This window comes from Eretmochelys imbricata, chromosome 6 (genome assembly GCF_965152235.1).
Source record: "Eretmochelys imbricata isolate rEreImb1 chromosome 6, rEreImb1.hap1, whole genome shotgun sequence".
Taxonomy (NCBI): Eukaryota; Metazoa; Chordata; order Testudines; family Cheloniidae; genus Eretmochelys; species Eretmochelys imbricata.
In genome coordinates, this window is record NC_135577.1 from 14,775,002 (window position 1) to 14,791,117 (window position 16,116).

At 42.5% G+C, this 16,116-nt stretch overlaps 1 pseudogene; it reads right to left on the reverse strand.

Annotated features, from left to right (window-relative positions):
- Positions 1 to 261: 261 nt before the first annotated feature.
- LOC144266471 (up-regulator of cell proliferation pseudogene) lies at positions 262 to 6,931 on the reverse strand (annotated as a pseudogene).
- Positions 6,932 to 16,116: the final 9,185 nt, after the last annotated feature.

The following is a 16,116-nucleotide window of genomic DNA, read 5'->3' on the forward strand; positions in this document are numbered from 1 at the left end:
GATACCAGGCTAGATGGGCTGTTATTCTGGTTCAGCAAGGACACAGGGATACATGGACTATCAGTTTGCTTTGGTATGGCTGTTCCTGTGCAGCAGCCTTGCACTAACTGGAAGATGTGACCTGCAATTGATTTTTTTTTAGTTTTCAATTTAAAAAACGGTACAGGCTGTCCGATTTGTTCATATTCCATTTTTTTTTAAAAATTAAGGGTTTTGTTTTGTTGAAGTGTATCCTATTTAAAGAGACTCTTGGCATGTCTATTATTTCATGTAAAACGCTTCCTTTAGGCTCTTCAGCGCCTGCTCTTTCGTTATATTTTTCCAGTCTCCTGGAAGATCTGCTGTTTTAGCACCATACGTTCTAGCTAACTGGTCATTGAATGATTTGAAAACAAATTTCCAGTAATCAGAAGCATCAATACTGGGATCAGGCTGAATGCGCCAGTCTGGGTAGTAATGGCAGTAATCTTTGAAGGGATGAAATTTCCCATCTGTGGCTGCAGTTAGGAATTCACGATTGGAAACCACATCAGAGGAGCATATGGAATGCTCAAGCTTTTGTGAATCACAATCCCTGAAGTTCCCTAACACTTTGGGTAGATAGACTGATACAAAATGCTCTTTATGGTCAGTGCCTCCTGCTTCACAGGGGGCTTCACAGAATGGACACTGCTTCCCACAACCAAACACTCTCTTGAAGATCTCATCCTGGGGTTTCACTGGCAGGCTGGAGAGTTTGGTCTCAAGTTCCAAATGATTAAACTGGGTTAAGATTTGTTGTTCCAGCTCCAGAAGGAAGATTTCAATGTTACCAGAAAGCTGCTCAATTTTTCCTGTGTTTTTAAACTGTACTCCAATTAAGCTATTGCTGGAAATGACCAGGTCCTGCTGCTGCTCTTTGCAAAAGCTGTCTAAAAAGGCAGAAACTGTGTTATTGTTTTTATTTATGGAGTTTTTCAGAACTCCCTTGATTTTATTTATTATTCTGGATAGAATCCCTTTCTCCAAATCTCTCAAACTTGCCTTCCCTCCATAATGGTCTATCAGACATCTCTGTCTCCAGGATTTGACAAACTCTTCATAGTTACTTATGTATTTCACATAGTTGTCAAAGTTCATCTCTTCCAGCAGCTTCTTTAGCAAAAAGAACTGAAAGAAGCTTTGGCTGGCATATTCAAGGGCCTGTTCACTGCTGAGAAAATTGTCAACTATTTCTAGTCCGAGCCTTTTGTTGACATAACCCACCAGGGCAGGTTTGAGACACTGATCACAGAAATTACTCGCCCTCGTTTGGCTTTCATTCTTTTCCAAATAGAGATCAGTAAATATGGAGAAATAATGAGGTTTCAGCTTCTCCAGACTTTGCTGAGGATCGTTTTCTTTGATAAAATCTTCATGTATCTTCTGAAATGCCCAAGCCGCTTCCCCCAAAACGTGACGCTTCAGGTCAACTTCAAACAAAGGAGAAGTGTGAAGTTTCTCAATCTCCTCCTCTTTTAACCTCTCATTAACCATATGCAGCAGTTCTCCATAATAGGTTTCATCATAGTCTGTTTTGGATTTAACTTTTTCTTCAATGTATTTCTTGCATTCAGTCATTAAAGATAGAGCAAGCTCTTCAGTTTTACAGTAACATTCCTGTGAGAAGTATTCTACAACTGCTCTGGTCCATTTTAGGTTTGAGTACTCCTTCTTCATTGTGAAAGACTTCATTCTATAATCCAGCAGGCTTTTTGCATGTTGTAGTATCTGTCTGACAGCACCCCCTCTGTGCTTCAGATCCTTTCTCAGCTGGAGATCCATATCTTGAACAACTTGACTTTTCTGTAAAGTACAGAGCGTTAACTCTGACAAGGTTTCTCGCCACATCGTTTCAAATTCTTTTTTCAGTTTCTCATGGTCTAATTTATCTTCTCTGTTTCAGTATTCAGCCAAGAGTCTGGCAACTTCCCCTTCAATTTTCTGCTTGTACTCAGACTGGATATTGTCTATCTTGTGCTGTCCTCTTCATATTCGAATTGCTTCCTCACAGTTACTGGTTGAATAATTTTCAAGTTCTCTTTTGAGGCTATTTGCGCTCCTTTTGAAATCTTCTCTGTACTTTTCTATCAGGTTCAAATTTGGAGCTTCACTTTTAAAATACTGTTCTAAGTTATTCAAGAGCTTCTGTTCTCCCTGCTGTAGCTTTCCTTCTGCTTCCATTTTTAAGCTGTGAAAGAGATCACCCTCTAGTGTCTCTGGCAGCTGATTCTGGATAAAAGTTTCTTTTTCAGATATCCAGAGATACATCTCCTTGCGGAAACCCCATTCCCATTCAGAATACTTCATAGACAGCTGGTGATAGGCTTCAGCTGCAAGGCTATTTCTAAAGCTAAAGATGAAGTTCTCATGTTTCACTGACTTCCACAGGCTCTTCAACCATACAATAACCTACAAGATCTCTGTCAAGCTTTCTTACAACTACAATACCCACCTGCGGAAGTAAAGAAACAGATTGATAGAGCCAGAAGAGTTCCCAGAAGTTACCTACTACAGGACAGGCCTAACAAAGAAAATAACAGAACGCCACTAGCCGTCACCTTCAGCCCCCAACTAAAACCCCTCCAACGCATTATTAAGGATCTACAACCTATCCTAAAGGATGACCCAACACTCTCACAAATCTTGGGAGACAGGCCAGTCCTTGCCTACAGACAGCCCCGCAACCTGAAGCAAATACTCACCAACAACCACATACCACACAACAGAACCACTAACCCAGGAACTTATCCTTGCAACAAAGCCCGTTGCCAATTGTGCCCACATATCTATTCAGGGGACACCATCACAGGGCCTAATAACATCAGCCACACTATCAGAGGCTCGTTCACCTGCACATCCACCAATGTGATTTATGCCATCATGTGCCAGCAATGCCCCTCTGCCATGTACATTGGTCAAACTGGACAGTCTCTACGTAAAAGAATAAATGGACACAAATCAGATGTCAAGAATTATAACATTCATAAACCAGTCGGAGAACACTTCAATCTCTCTGGTCACGCAATCACAGACATGAAGGTCGCTATCTTAAAACAAAAAAACTTCAAATCCAGACTCCAGCGAGAAACTGCTGAATTGGAATTCATTTGCAAATTGGATACTATTAATTTAGGCTTAAATAGAGACTGGGAGTCGCTAAGTCATTATGCAAGGTAGCCTATTTCCTCTTGTTTTTTCCTCCCCCCCCCCCAGATGTTCTGGTTTAACTTGGATTTAAACTTGGAGAGTGGTCAGTTTGGACGAGCTATTACCAGCAGGAGAGTGAGTCTGTGTGTGTATGGGGGTGGGTTTCTGGAGGGGGGTGAGGGAGTGAGAGAACCTGGATTTGTGCAGGAAATGGCCTAACTTCATTATCATGCACATTGTGTAAAGAGTTGTCACCTTGGATGGGCTATCACCATCAGGAGAGTGAATTTGTGTGGGGGGGTGGAGGGTGAGAAAACCTGGATTTGTGCTGGAAATGGCCTAACCTGACGATTACTTTAGATAAGCTATTACCAGCAGGACAGTGGGGTGGGAGGAGGTATTGTTTCATATTCTCTGTGTATATATAAAGTCTGCTGCAGTTTCCACGGTATGTATCTGATGAAGTGAGCTGTAGCTCACGAAAGCTCATGCTCAAATAAATTGGTTAGTCTCTAAGGTGCCACAAGTACTCCTTTTCTTTTTAATAAAATCAGGAATATCCTTTCCAGCTCTTTTCCGTAAACGGTTCTCTATGAATTCAAACAGGTATTTCTTTAGCTCACACACACTCTCACTGTATCCAGTGTTTACGGGAGCCATGGGAGGGACTTCATGCCACAAGCCAGGCATGTACCAATTGTGTTTTTCTGGGTCATACTCCATAATATCAGAAAATGTCATTTCCCTGCTTTGCTTTTCCATCCTTGCTGCAGCTTTGGTCATTTCATTCAGCTGCTCCAGGAGGTGTTTCCTGTCCTTCATGTTTTGATCATGAGCAGACACATCACTGACATTCTGGTGCACAAACTGGCAGTTTGGCTGTTTTCCTATTTCCTCCATTCTGAGAAATGCATGGACCACAATTTGCAGAACATCCTTCATTTATGTGGCATTCTCCATGGCCATGTTAACAATGGTGACGTCACTCAGTCCAATCACCAGGGTGGCCAGCTCATTGTCATGTTGATAACTGTCTTCCAATGCTGTTAGTTCAGGGGCCTTCAGACCTTCAGTGTCTATCACCAGGATGAAATCACAGCCAAGCAGCTCCTGAACAGCTTCTGTAACTTTAATGAGTGTCATGAACGCTCCTCACGTACATCGATCGCTACTCACTGCAAACTGCAGGCCGAACATGATGTTGATAAGAGTGGATTTCCCAGTGCTCTGCACTCCCAGCACTGTTATAACCACCATTCTGGATCTACCCCCTAGTCTGATATGGAAATGAGTTAGAACCTCTACTACCCGGTTCATGGGGATGTTGGAGGCATCTCCATCGATCAGCTCCACAGGAAACCCTTCCAGCATCAGGTCAGGTGCTGTGCATGGGAGATGGGAGAATTGTCTTTGGCTTTCTTCCATTTTCCCTTCTTTAACCACTGACCATTCAGCTTCATAGAACTGCCCCAACTCACGCATGAAATGCTCCACCCCCAAGGAACTATCAGATATTAATTTATCTAATTCCTCCAGCTGTTTTCGGTCCACTCCTGGAGTTTCACATATCTCTTTATAGTCTGCCCGCATTTCAGAAAGATTCCCCCTAGCAATATTATCCAGGCTAAATTTCATCCATTTCAGAAAGTAAGGTTTCTCCACTGGTTTCAACTGTACTATTCCATTGATAAACTTAGTCAAACCATTAGTACGGTCACACTGATTGTGCTGTCTACGTATCTCTAACCATTTCTGTTTCAGCGCAGATTTATAGTCTTCAGTGGCCACGTCCCCTTGCCTTTTCATTTGGCACATCTCTTTTTCCAATTTAGCCAAGTTTTTCCATGGGTCTCCTTGCAGGCTCAGCATTTCCCTTTTGCATTTTGCCCCATCTCTTATTTCTGCAGTGATTTCTTCAGTATATTTCCTCGCACACTGACATGCCTTACACTCCTCATCCACCGGGATTCCTAGGTCACGTGCCGTCACAGCCATGGCTTCCAAACTCACTGTCTTCGGAGATGAATTCACTATGGTTCCTATGGTGGACTGCACCTTTTTCACAAATCCTGCGTTATTCATGGTACTATCTTTTACCAGTACCTGTGATTTGCTCAGTTTCAACACTGAGGACAGCTTATTAAGAAATCCCAGAGTTTCTTTGGGTTTCTTATTCTTGTAGTTGAGGATGAAGTAATATTTAGAGCTGGATTTTTTCAGAGATGATAACAGCTCGTATTCTCTCTCACCGATGCTCTCGGTAACTATGAACACTGCGGAGGAGACCGCTGTTAAAAAGCTAAACTGTTGCCAGTGGGACTCAATGTCTCCACGCAGATTTGTAACTGCAATGGGTTCTGGGAAAAGATCAGTATTTTCCGTCCCCCCAGGGAAATACCAGGAAATCTCAACCAGCCCATCTGCGATTTTCTGAAGGAAGTTCCCAAACTCCATGTCCCGATGGATAAAGAAATCGTGGTGCTGCTGGGAGGGGCTGAGAACCTCATTGAGGAGTTGGGACTTGGAGAAGCTGCAGCTCCCCATCCGCAGAAAAGAAATCGTTGGCATTTCTGTGAGCACCAGGCTCTCCTCTCTGAACCCTCTGCTCTCTGCCAGGGAGTGCGGCCTCCACTTCCTCACAATGTCCCTCATGGCCCACAGTAGTAGGGTGCCCTTGGGGGTGTTGAGGGCGGGTAGCAGCAGAGGGAGGGCAACTGGCACATGGACATTTTGGACAGGATCTCGTGCTGTAGGAAACTGAGCAAAGCAGAACAGCACAAAGAACATCAAGAGATTGCAGAGAAATTTTCATCTCAGTGTCACTAAAACAGAAATTGCCATCAGTATGCAGTTTCTCCTCAGAATCATCCATTTCTTCTGCAGGAGCCTTGTGCCCAATGCTTGTATTTCTGGCTGTCCCATTCAGAGCCATGACCTTCCTCAGGAAATGCCAAGGTAAATCACCTAATGCCTCTGGAATCTTGTTCTTGATGCTTTCTGGGCAGATCTCCAGGACATCCCTCAGCCTGATCTTGATGCTTCTGTGCTTCTCCAGGTTTAATCTGGACAGAACATCTTGAAATGCTTACTTCTTTCTGCAGAAGGAAGTTAAAACAAACCAAAATTTCAGAGTAGAAAATGGTGACTTTATATACAGTTTACTCATTCCATAGACAGCCTGATGTTTGTAATTTAAAGAAAAGCAGTACCCAGTAAGTAACAGATGACTTATACATCCTGGGTTCAATTCTTCTCTTACTTATATTGGTATAACAAAAATGAAGCCAGTGGGATTACTTCCATGCAAATAAAACATAGTTCTGGCCCACTTTGAACTCCACTAGGTTGGTTTGCATTGTTTGATCCCAATCCTTATCCTCAGCACAGTGCAGAGTCCACTTTAAAATGGCTTAAGTGGCCAACTGAGAATTTCCTAGAAAATCTTCCAGTATAACCAGCTCTATGACATCCCAGCTCACAGCTACTGGAGGAGGGGGCATAGACTCAGGACCTTGTCTCTGTGGTGATCCCAGAAGCTGAAATGACCCCTTGGCTGCTCTAAGCTGCTGCTCAGGATCAGACTGGTGCCTGGCAGTCTGAGGATCAGGTGGCTGTGATGGTAGCCTACACCCCTCACCGTGAGCTGTGCCGGGCATCAATGGCTCATCCGGAGGATCTGACCCTTTATTTCCCTTTCAGCAGTCACTGCAGATTACGCCTTCTGGGAAGACTCATTTTTGATTTTCTTCATATCTTCCTCCATCTCTTTGCTGGGACATGTCTTTTACAGGTGTAGCTAACAGCACTGTGGCTTTGCTTACCTCCCAGCGACCAAATCAGTCCCTTCACTCACGCTACTTTCTCTGTCCTTTTGGGGAGCTGTGAGTACTGTCATTACTTACAAAGCAAATTTACCCACACTGCAACATGGGGAGCTAATGCTAAGACACCTCCAGGCAAGTCCTGGTACGGTAATGTCTCCAGTGCAGTGTTAGGGTATTTGGACCTGAGAAACGATTAATCCATTTATTATGTGTTATAGAGACATTATTAAGGTCACAAGAGCAAACTATTCCACTGCACAGGGAAGATAGGAAGAGTGGCAAGAGACCACCCTGGCTTAACCAGGAGATCTTCCATGATCTAAAAATAAAAAAAAAAGAGTCCTACAAAAAGTAGAAACTAGGTCAAATTACAAAGGATGAATACAAACAAACAACACAAGTATGTAGGGGCAAAATTAGAAAGGCCAAGGCACAAAAGGAAATCAAACAAGCTAGAGACATAAAGGGTAACAAGAAAACATTCTACAAATACATTAGAAGCAAGAGGAAGACCAAGGACAGAGTAGGCCCATTACTCAATGAAGACAAAAAAGCAATAACAGAAAATGTGGAAATAGCAGACGTGCTTAATGACTTCTTTGTTTCGGTTTTCACCAAGAAGGTTGGTGGCAATTGAATGCCTAACATAGTGAACACCAGTGAAAATGGGGTAGGTTCAAAACAGGGAAAGAGCAAGTTGAAAATTACTTAGACAAGTGAGATGTCTTCAAGTCACTAGAGCCCAATGAAGTGCATCCTAGAATACACAAGGAGCTGACTGAGGAGATATCTGAGCCATTAGCTATTATCTTTGAAAAGTCATGGAAGACGGGTGATATTCCAGAAGCCTGGAAAAGGGCACATATAGTGCCTATCTATAAAAAGGAAAATAAGGACAACCCAGGGAATTACAGACCAGTCAGCTTAACTTCTGGACCCAGAAAGATAATGGAGCAAATAATGAAGGAATCAATTTGCAAACATCTAGAAGATAATAAGGCAATATGTAATAGTCATCATGGATTTGTCAAGAACAAATCATATCAAACTGACCCGATAGTTTTCTTTGACAGGGTGACGGCCGTGTGGATGGGGGGAAGCGGTAGATGTGGTATATCAAGACTTTAGTAAGGCATCTGATATAGTCTCAGATGACCTTCTCATTAAAAAACTAGGGAAATACAACCATGATGGAGCTATTATAAGGTTGGTGCATAACTGGTTGGATAACCATTCCCAGAGTAGTTATCAATGGCTCACAGTCATGCTGGAAGGGCATAACGAGTGGGCTTCTGCAAGAATCAGTTCTGGGTCTAGTTCTGTTCAATATAGTCATCAATATTTAGATAATGGCATAGAGAGTACACTTATAAAAGTTGCAGACGATACCAAGGTGGGAGGAGTTGCAAGTGCTTTGGAGGATAGGATTATAATTCAAAATGATCTGGACAAACTGGAGAAATGGTCTGAGGTAACTAGGACGAAATTCAATAAGAACAAATGCAAAATATTCCACTTAGGAAGGAACAATCAGTTGGACATGTACAAAATGGAAAATGACTGCCTGGGAAGGATTACTGCAAAAAAGGGATCTAGAGGTCAGAGTGGACCACAAGCTAAATATGAGTTAACAGTGTAAGACTCTTGCAAAAAAAGCAAACATCATTCTGGGATGTATTAGCAGGAGTGTTGTAAGCAAGACATGCAAAGTAATTCTTCTGCTCCAGTCCACGTTGATTATGCCTCAGCTGGAGTACTGTGTCCAGTTCTGGGTGCCACATTTCAGTAAAGATGTGGACAAACTGGAAAAAGTCCAGAGAAGAGCAACAAAAATGATTAAAGATCTAGAAAGCATGACCTATGAGGGAAGATTGAAAAAATTGGGTTTGTTTAGTCTGGAAAAGAGAAGACTGAGAAGGGACATGATAACAGTTTTCAAGTACCTAAAAGGTTGTTATAAGGAGGAGGAAGAAAAATTATTTTCCTATCCTCTGATGATTGGACAAGAAGCAATTGGCTTAAATTGCAGCAAGGGAAGTTTTAATAGGAAATTTTTCCTAATGTCCGAACTGTCAGGGTGGTTAAGCACTGGAATAAATTGCCTAGGGAGGTTGTGGAATCTCCATCATTGGAGATTTTTAAGAGCAGGTTAGACAAACACCTGTCAGGGGTGGTCTAGATGGTGCTTGGTCCTGCCATGAGGGCAGGGGACTGGACTTGATGACCTCTCAAGGTCCCTTCCAGTCCTATGATTCTGTAATGAAGCACCAGCTCTGCTTTAGTTTAGGTTGAGAAGCCCTTTCTACTTAAATGTTAATTCTTCTAAGTGCTGTAAGATCTGTATGCTTACTTGGACTGTCTTGAAATTTGTTGTCTCATGAGGGAACAGGATAGGGTTAGTGACCCAAATTTCGGGGTCATTTGAGCAAGGAGTTCCCTAGACACAGCTCGTCAAAAACACAGCATTTTGCAAAATCAGCAGTCTTATAATGGAGGGGATTGTGCACCACACAGCTCAACATCCCCTACTTGATCTCAGTCACTCAGCATTTATTTCAGCCAGTGTGTGGCACTCACTGCCCGTTTGAGGAAGCAATACTGAAAACATCTATTAAAGGAAACCTTTGGCTTTCTAGAACACTGCATGCAAACACTCATGAGCCAAAGAGATTGAAACATGCATGGGCTGTGAGCCTAGGCAAGAGTCTTTCCAGACAGTCCACTCTCACAGTAGCTGGATGGCTCAAGTACATTTGAGCCCTACTCTACTCCACAGTATTAACAACCTTCCTCAGAATACCATCCTTGCCACCATGGATGTCACTTTCCTATACACCAATATCCCTCACAATGACAGGATAGCTGCCTGCCCCAAATATTTAAAAGACAGTGGACAACCATCAATTATCCATCCCAAACACATAGCCAAACTCATCCAGTTCATCCTCGCCTGTCATAGATTTACCTTCAACAATAAACATTTTGTCCAAAGCATGAGAACAGCCAGGGGTACTAGGATGGCTCCCCAATATGCTAACCTCTTCATGGGTCATCCTGAAGAAGAATTTCTGGAGAAGTGCATCGTGAAACCAGTGATATACCTGAGAAATTTTCATCCTATGAGAAGACAGCTTAAACTCCCTCAGACTTCCACCACAACTTCAACAACCACCACCCATCCATTAAACTCTCTCTGGAGCTTTCCCACAACTTCTGGACACCACAATCAGCTTCAACAATGGAACCCTACAGACAACCATATACAAGAAACCCATGGATCACCACACCTACCTTCATAGATCTAGTAACCACCCCAACCATACCAAGAAATATGTTATTGACAGCCAGGCACTCAGATACCACAGAATGTGCTCTGAGGAGAAAGTAAGTGATATATACCTTAAAGAAGGGATAGCCTATTTTTGTCAAGGTCCAGATTTCTTGGTCAAGGTATAGTCAAGGTCCAGACTCCAAGAAACAAATGTTTAAAAACCCATAATGATAATAAACAAATAAAAACATTGTGGGGTCCATTCAAAAGCATCTCGCAGTCCGGATTTGGCCCATGGTCCGCCTATTGACTATCCCTGGCTTAACACACTTGTTGTCGATATTGTGAAGGCCAAAACTATAACAGTGGTCAAAAAAGACCTAGGTAAATTGATGGAAGATAGGTCCATCAATGACTATTAGCCAGGATGGGCAGGGATGGTGTCCCTAGCCTCTCTTTGCCAGAAGTTGGGAATGGGTGACAGGGGATGGATCACTTGATGATTACCTTTTTGATTCATTCCTTCTGAAGCACCTGGCATTGGCCTCTCTCAGAAGACAGAATACTGAGCTAGATGGACTTTGGTCTGACCCAGTATGGCCGTTCTTATGTTCACTTAAAACCACCTTCACCAAACAAGGACACTCCAGCAGAGAAGTAGATTGCATCATGCTACAGGCCACCCAAATACCCCAGGAGAACCTGCTTCAATACAGAAATAAACCCCCTTCTGACTGCATAGCCCTATTTGTCACCTACCACCCCACACTTAAGCTAGTGTAACCACCAATGGGTGTAAACAACTACAACCCATACTCGATGGGTACCCCATCATGAAAGAAATATTTCAAGAATCATCTCTTCTGGTCTTCGAACAATCTCTTCAAACTCATTGTTGCCCTGCTTTGAGGGATGTGTATACCCCATTATGTGATCAAACTAATTGCAACCATATTATGTGCACTCTGCCAATAGGAATTAATGAAATAGAACACCACATAGTTAAGGGTTAATTTGGAGACAGGCGTTTAGAAGCGAGGTCATATCTAGCAGATAGTTTTTGCTAATCAGAATGGGAGGTTGGGACAGACAAGTAAACAACTGAGACTGAAAACCTTGGTGGTTGGAAAACTTTGAATCTAGGCACCTCTGATATGAAAAGTTGACTGAAAGTTAGAAAAGAGATGATCCAGTTGGGGTCATTATGACCTATGTGTTTTGTAGAAGTTAGTTATAAAAGATTAGCTAATAGAGTATATTGTGGAGCAGTCCTCTGAAGCCATCTTGAGACACTTTTTTCTGACACCCTTTCTCCCTGGTGGGTGAGCAACTGGCCACTGCAAACCTGCTGTTAATTACTCAATACCATTCCAGATCTTAGGAAAAACATCTGGGATGTTCTAAACCTATTGCTTTTGTCTCTGTATGCTTAAATCTAATAAACTGCAGTGTTAGATAAGAGCATACTTACTTGCATTTAATCTTTGATCAGACAGAAGTGCTGTGTTCCTATTGATTGATTCCTGACACTGTATGGAGTGAAACAGTTAAGTTGCCCCTGCTGTGGGTTCTGAAAATCCCAGGTAACCCTCGTCATCAAGGGGAAGCTCCCCACAGACCAGGACACACCCACTCAAAGCAGCACCAGACTCTGCCAGAACTATAGATGCAAAACTTGCAGACATATCTCCATTACTATAATGATCAACACTCCACACAAAACACCTTTCAAGATCCCAGGATCTTATACATGCCTATCACATGTAGCACACTTCATCCAGTGCACTAAATGCCCGAATAATGATTATATGGATGAAACAGATAAGTATTATAAACTCAAATGAATATACACAGGAAAATGATAAAAGACAAAAACACCCTATCACCTGTGGGTGAACACTTTTCATAAAGTAATCACTCTATATCTGACCTATCAGACCCAATCCTCAAAGGCAACTTGCACAGCATTTTCAAAAGAAGAACCAGGGAGCTTACATTCATTACTCTGCTGGACACCAAATCATGGATTATGGACATCATGGATTGAACAGAGACACTAGATTTATGGTTTATTAAAGCAATCTGTAATCCACTAACCCCTTCTTTTTTTCCTATGTTTGCAGAGGTGCTAATGGCCCATTCTACTTTGAATGGTCCCTTACAATATGTGCTAACTACGTATGCTAAATAATCTGTTCCATCTTGCATTTTGCTCTGACATTGGGAGTAATGTTCCCAGACCTGAAGAAGAGCTCTTTGTGGCTCAAAAGCTTGTCACTCTCACCAACAGAAGTTGGTCTAAGAAAAGATATTACCTCACCCACATTGGCTTTCTAATATTCTGGGATCTACCCAGCTACAACTACACTGCAGACAACCCTATGCTTGTCAGAAATCTGAGAATAATCTCTAGGAATATTGACAGGTTTCAGAGTAGCAGCCGTGTTAGTCTGTATTTGCAAAAAGAAAAGGAGTCCTTCTGGCACCTTAGAGACTAACCAATTTATTTGAGCACAAGCTTTCGTGAGCTACAGCTCACTTCATTGGATGCATTCAGTGGAAAATACAGTGAGGAGATTTATGTACACACAGAACATGAAAAAATGGGTGTTATCATACACACTCACTTAAGATGAGCTATTACCAGCAGGAGAGCGGGGGTGGGGGAAGAAAACCTTTCTTGATAACTGCTGGAAATGGCCCACCTTGATTATCACTACAAAAGGTTTTCTCCTGTGCCCTCCCTGTCCCCCCCGCTGGTAATTATTATTTTCTGTGGGTATCTGCTGCTGTTCTTGTGACACAGTGCCCTCTGGTGGGCAAAAGGTGGAATGCAGCAACATTTTGGCAGAAGCTTTTTTTTCTACACAGAAAAGTAAAGATATGCATGGCTCATTAATTATGCATGCCTACAGTAGTGCAGAATTCCTCCAGGAGTAACGTTTGGAGAAAACCTGATTTCACAACAGCTGTTCCTTTGTGGAAGATTTTCTTCTTTGATGAAACACAAATGCCTCATGATTAAAAAAATCCCATTCCCCATGCACCAAGTGAACACTCCAAGGGTTGAAATGCAGTAGCATTCAAGTTCAAAATCTTGGTCTTTATCTTCAAGGTGCTCAATGGCCTTGGCCTAATGTATCTAAAAAATCAACTAACGCTACAGGACAAAGACTGTGGTCAACATTTAGTCTTGTCTGCCACAATGAAATGGAATTCTTTACAAGGTAAAGCTCATCTAGGTAGGAGACAGAGTTTCCTTGAAAAGGTGACCAATAATTTAAATCTGATTGAATATCAGATTAGGAGTGAGCAGAGGGATTCAAAGAGGAAAGGGATGGGTTCAAATCAACAGGTAGAGAACATGCTTTTAGCAGCTCAATCTCAAAACATTATTTCTTTAAAAAAAATGCTTATGGATACACTGGACACAGAAATATTTTGGATTGCTTTTTCCCAAAATTGCATTTCTGAATTGTTTGGGATATATACTCAATGTGTGTCCACCTCAGATACCCATCCTACCTGACCTTAAATGAAATTGAGGAGTTCAACATTAAAAATTAAACGTTGTTTTAAAACTAAGTATTTTAAATACTTGTGGCACCTTAGAGACTAACAAATTTATTTATATGCTCAAATAAATTTGTTAGTCTCTAAGGTGCCACAAGTCCTCCTTTTCTTTTTGAGAATACAGACTAACACGGCTGCTACTCTGGAACCTATTTTACATACATTATTCTTCCTCTATAATGTGGTCATGGCCTTTCCAGTGTGCAGTAAATCAGTTACTGAAATTGCGAACTGATGGTAGTTGGCTTACTTAGGCACATTATGGTACCTTTCCTCAGTCCTCAAGTCCATGCAGTTCCATCCCCGCTCTTGAGTCACATGAGCTTGGGGAGGAGAGAAACTACTGAGACAACCCAGAAACTCAGCTGAGGGGGACTGGGGCATGCAGCTCTAATGAGGACCTGCAGATTCGGGTGGTGTCATCAATCACACGTTCACAGAATCATAGAGTCATAGAATATCAGGGTTGGAAGGGACCTCAGGAGGTCATCTAGTCCAACCCCCTGCTCAAAGCAGGACCAATCCCCAATTAAATCATCCCAGCCAGGGCTTTGTCAAGCCTGACCGTAAAAACTTCTAAGGAAGGAGATTCTACCACCTCCAAAGGGAACGCATTCCAGTGTTTCACCACCCTCCGAGTGAAAAAGTTTTTCCTAATATCCAACCTAAACCTCCCCCACTGCAACTTGAGACCACTACTCCTTGTCCTGTCCTCTTCTACCACTGAGAATAGTCTAGAACCATCCTCTCTGGAACCACCTCTCAGGTAGTTGAAAGCAGCTATCAAATCCACCCTCATTCTTCTCTTCTGCAGACTAAACAATCTCAGTTCCCTCAGCCTCTCCTCATAAGTCATGTGTTCCAGACCCCTAATCATTTTTGTTGCCCTTCGCTGGACTCTCTCCAATTTATCCACATCCTTCTTGTAGTGTGGGGCCCAAAACTGGACACAGTACTCCAGATGAAGCCTCACCAATGTCGAATAGAGGGGGACAATCACGTCCCTCGATCTGCTCGCTATGCACCTACCTATACATCCCAAAATGCCACTGGCCTTCTTGGCAACAAGGGCACACTGCTGACTCACATCCAGCTTCTCGTCCACTGTCACCCCTAGGTCCTTTTCCGCAGAACTGCTGCCTAGCCATTCGGTCCCAAGTCTGTAGCTGTGCATTGGGTTCTTCCGTCCTAAGTGCAGGACCCTGCACTTATCCTTATTGAACCTCATCAGATTTCTTTTGGCCCAATCCTCCAATTTGTCTAGGTCCCTCTGGATCCTATCCCTGCCCTCCAGCGTATCTACCACTCCTCCCAGTTTAGTATCATCTGCAAATTTGCTGAGACTGCAATCCACACCATCCTCCAGATCATTTATGAAGATATTGAACAAAACCGGCCCAGGGACCGACCCCTGGGGCACTCCACTTGACACCGGCTGCCAACTAGACATGGAGCCATTGATCACTACCCGTTGAGCCCGAAAATCTAGCCAACTTTCTACCCACCTTATAGTGCATTCATCCAGCCCATACTTCTTTAACTTGCTGACAAGAATACTGTGGGAGACCGTGTCAAAAGCTTTGCTAAAGTCAAGAAACAATACATCCACTGCTTTCCCTTCATCCACAGAACCAGTAATCTCATCATAGAAGGCGATTAGATTAGTCAGGCATGACCTTCCCTTGGTGAATCCATGCTGACTGTTCCTGATCACTTTCCTCTCATGTAAGTGCTTCAGAATTGATTCTTTGAGGACCTGCTCCATGATTTTTCCGGGGACTGAGGTGAAAATCCGTTGTGGGTTTTTTATGTATTTTCACTTTAGACATTAGTAGTATACAGCTCGATAGGATTCATCAATATATATATTTTTACAGGTTTCCACACCCTCTTTTGTCCTCCAGTTTCATATGTTGACACATACACATTTGGCACTGTTGACCATTTTTGAAGGAAAAAAAAGTATTTTTTCCTTTTCACCAGGCATATTTATTAGAGATGACCTGAAGAAGTGTTCTTCTGAAAGGAGTGAAATTGAGAAAGCCTTTACAAAATACATACACCACAGGAAGCTGAGTATTTTGTACATTGTGCAAAATGTGTTTTGCCAGGGGAAAAAAGACAAATGATTATTTTAAATACAAAGTATATGGTTCTCTTTAAAACCATGGAGATAAACTGCAAGTTACCACCCAGGCATGGCAAACGTACCCTGGGAAAACACAATTCTTTTGGGAGGCTTTTGAGGATGCTATCAAAAAGCCCACAAGTTTCTGCTGG